The sequence below is a fragment of the Arachis hypogaea genome, chromosome 14 (genome assembly GCF_003086295.3).
Source record: "Arachis hypogaea cultivar Tifrunner chromosome 14, arahy.Tifrunner.gnm2.J5K5, whole genome shotgun sequence".
NCBI lineage: Eukaryota > Viridiplantae > Streptophyta > Magnoliopsida > Fabales > Fabaceae > Arachis > Arachis hypogaea.
In genome coordinates, this window is record NC_092049.1 from 74,117,970 (window position 1) to 74,121,365 (window position 3,396).

General features: G+C 38.9%; 1 non-coding gene across 1 annotated transcript; it reads right to left on the bottom strand.

Moving 5' to 3' along the window:
• Window positions 1-2,762: 2,762 nt before the first annotated feature.
• LOC112745529 (small nucleolar RNA R71) lies at window positions 2,763-2,869 on the bottom strand. Its single transcript, XR_003173452.1, has one exon. It is a non-coding gene; the product is annotated as a small nucleolar RNA R71 (small nucleolar RNA).
• Between the last annotated feature and the right edge of the window lie 527 nt (window positions 2,870-3,396).

The following is a 3,396-nucleotide window of genomic DNA, read 5'->3' on the forward strand; positions in this document are numbered from 1 at the left end:
ACTTGCAAGAATACATGATAAGTGAGGTGGAAACATAGAATTGAGTCATCGAACCCTCACTAGGTGTGTATACACTCTCATCACTCGGTGTTTTGGGTATAATCACTCAAGTCTCCTCCTAATCATGCTTTCAAGGATTTGTCTTTCATCTAACCATCAACAAACATATGATAAATGAATGAAATTATCATGAGGACTTATTAGGGTTGTAATGGGGCTAGGGTTAAGGTGGGATAGATATGGCTAAGTGGACTAAAGAATTGGATCTTTGATTAGCTCAAGTATCTCACTCAACCTATATCAACCAAATCACAAAAATGCATTCTAACCACCCATTACTTCTTTTCACACACACATGCCTTAGTTTCTATTCAAAACACATATGCATTTCTTATTCATTTTTTTCTTTTTCTTTGGGATAACTTTTGTCCCATCTTATTACTATATTTTTCTTTCATTTCATATTTTTTTTCTATGACAAATGCATATGGTTGAAGCAAATTGATACATGAATGTGCACCCGTTTTTTCCAAAATTTTCAATAAGTACCCAAAACAGAATTTTTCTCTACCCAATGCTTTCCATCCCCCACACTTAAAAGACACACACCTCAACCTAAGTGATAAACCACTATTTTATGGTTTATATTGTGTTTAATTGTGTGGTTTTATCATGATCCTTACCCACTTATTCATTAAATTAGCATGAAATTATAATTCCTTCCTGAATTTATAACATGTTTGAAAACTGCTTCCTAGAGACTTTAATTATGTATTTTTAATTCTCCTTTATTCCATTCGATGCCGTGATCTGTGTGTTGAGTGTTTCAGACTTTATAGGGCATGAATGAGTTGGAGATTGGAAAGGAAGCTAGCAAAAATGGAAGGAACACAAGAATTTGAGGAGGTAACCAGCGAGAAGTGACACGGTCGCATGGCTCACGCGACCGCGTGAAGGAGAGCAAATCGCAGTGACGCGGCCGCATGGTTCACGCGGCCGCGCGGATTGGAAAAGCTCAAGCGACGCGGTAGCGTAGATGACGCGAACGCGTGGCAAGGAAAAGCGCGAATGACGCGTCCGCATGGATGACGCGATCGCGTGACATGTGCGATCTGCATAATCTGCAGAATTTGTTGGGGGCAATTTTGGACCTTATTTTGACCTAGTTTTCGGCCCGGAATAGCAGACTAGAGCCAGAGAATATGCAGAAACAAAAGACAACATTCATTCTAGACAGTTTTTAGATCTAGTTTTACTCCCTTAGGTTTCTCTCAATAGGTTTTAGAATTTTAATTTTCAATTGGTCTTAGCATTGGAACATTGGGAAGAGTTATTTTTCCTCATCAAGACTTTGTTATTCTAGTTCATTTTCTTAACTTGGTTTTATTCTTCCATGTTCTTTGCTTTGTTCAATTTTGTCATTTGAATACTTTCATGATTATTTAATATAAGGATTATTTCTTCCATTTTAATTTATTTTCCATTCCAATAATCATGTCTTCTTTTAATTCCCTTTCATGTGTTATGGATTTATTATTTACAATGAGTGAGTAGTTCCCTCACTTGATGGGGAGTTGATTGAAAGGAACTCTTGAGTTGGAAGGATTGAAAGAAAATTTGTAATTGGGTTAATTGTTGGATTGTTATCTAATCACTAACACCAATCCCTTTGAATTAAGTGGATTGCAACTCGTGAATAGATCCAGCATTCCAACTTATTTGACTTTCCTTTACCTAGTAAAGGATAACTAAACAGAACAACCATTAATTATAAATTCATCTTAAAATCATCCCATCAATAATAGAGATTCCAACTAATCAACTCCCAGCCAAGGCTTTTATTCATACTATTTAATTTTCCTCAATTTAATTTCCCCTTTACTTAACTCAACTTCTTGGAACATCTGATTAATAAAATAGCACACTTTCCTACAACTCGTTGGGAGACGACCTGGGACTCCAACTCCCAGTAATTTTTAATTTAAACTCTCTGTGACATATTTCTAAATTGATAGGCAGATTTTTGGTGAGTTAAGAACTATATTTGCAACGTAACTATTTTAATAATTTTTAATTCACCAACTTCTGCGTCCCATCAATTTTTGGCGCCGTTGTCGGGGAGTTGCAATAGAGTGCTAAAGTAATTAATTAGAAATTATTTATTTGCATTTTATTTTATTTTGCTACTATGAGCTGCATGGTTCTTCCGTCAAATGACGCGTTCACTTCCTGATCCGTGCTTGCTAATATTCGACCCTGAAATGGAAAGAACTATTTCACGAATAAGGCGAGAACAGCGTCAGTTAGTCCGCTCTGAGGGCGGATCTGAAAGTGAACTTGAGGAAGAAACCAGTCCCCATTCTACTGATTCGGTTGTTTTACGTGCAGAAGACATGGCAGCTAGGAGAGTTACCATCCAGGAGGAAGGAGCCCCTGATTTTACAATGCAACCATTTCAAGCGCATCATCCAGCGGTAGCTACAGATTTTAAAATAAAGACCGCTCTGCTAAATTTGATGCCCAAGTTTCATGGCCTACCTGCTCAAGAGCCTATCAAGCACTTGAGAGATTTCCAAGTAGCCTGTTCTACTGTCAGGCGTGATGGTACTGATGAAACTTCAATTTTGCTGAAAGCTTTCCCGTTTTCTCTTGAGGGAAAAGCAAGAGAGTGGTACTACACTCAACCTCTGGCAAATGTATCCAACTGGGATATACTCAGAAAGGAGTTTTTGGAGAAATTCTTTCCATCTGAAGTTACTGATAAACTGAGGAAGGATATTTCCACAATTGTTCAGGATGACAATGAGACTCTCTTTGAATACTGGGAGCGCTTCAATAATCTTCTGGAAGCATGCCCCCACCACAGGATTGACAAGATAGTGTTACTTAGCTATATCACACAGGGCATGAGGCCCCAAGATAAGTCCACATTGGAAAGTGCTAGCAATGGGTCTATGAAGAAGTACAAGACCACTGATGAGGTTTGGCAATTGATCAGTGATTTAGCTGAATATACTAGGAACCACAGGCAAAAGCAAGGCCGTTCAAGAGCTGTTGCAGAAGTATCCTCTAACAGAGAGACTGCTGCTCTAGCTCAGAGTATATGTGAGATGACCAACTTGCTGAAGCAGATGCAATTGAATCAACAACACGCTCAGCAAGCTCCTCCACCACAGCAACAACGAGATGACCAACTTGCGGAATCTGTGCTGATTATAGCCATTAAACTGACGAGTGCCCGCAGCTCCAACAAGAAGACAACATGGTGGCATCCACTCATAACTTCTATGACCACCCCAACCATGGGTACAATCAAAGTGGAAATAATAACCATGGATGGCAGGACAAATCTAACCAGAATTGGAGGGACAACAATAACAGAGGAGGCCGAGATAA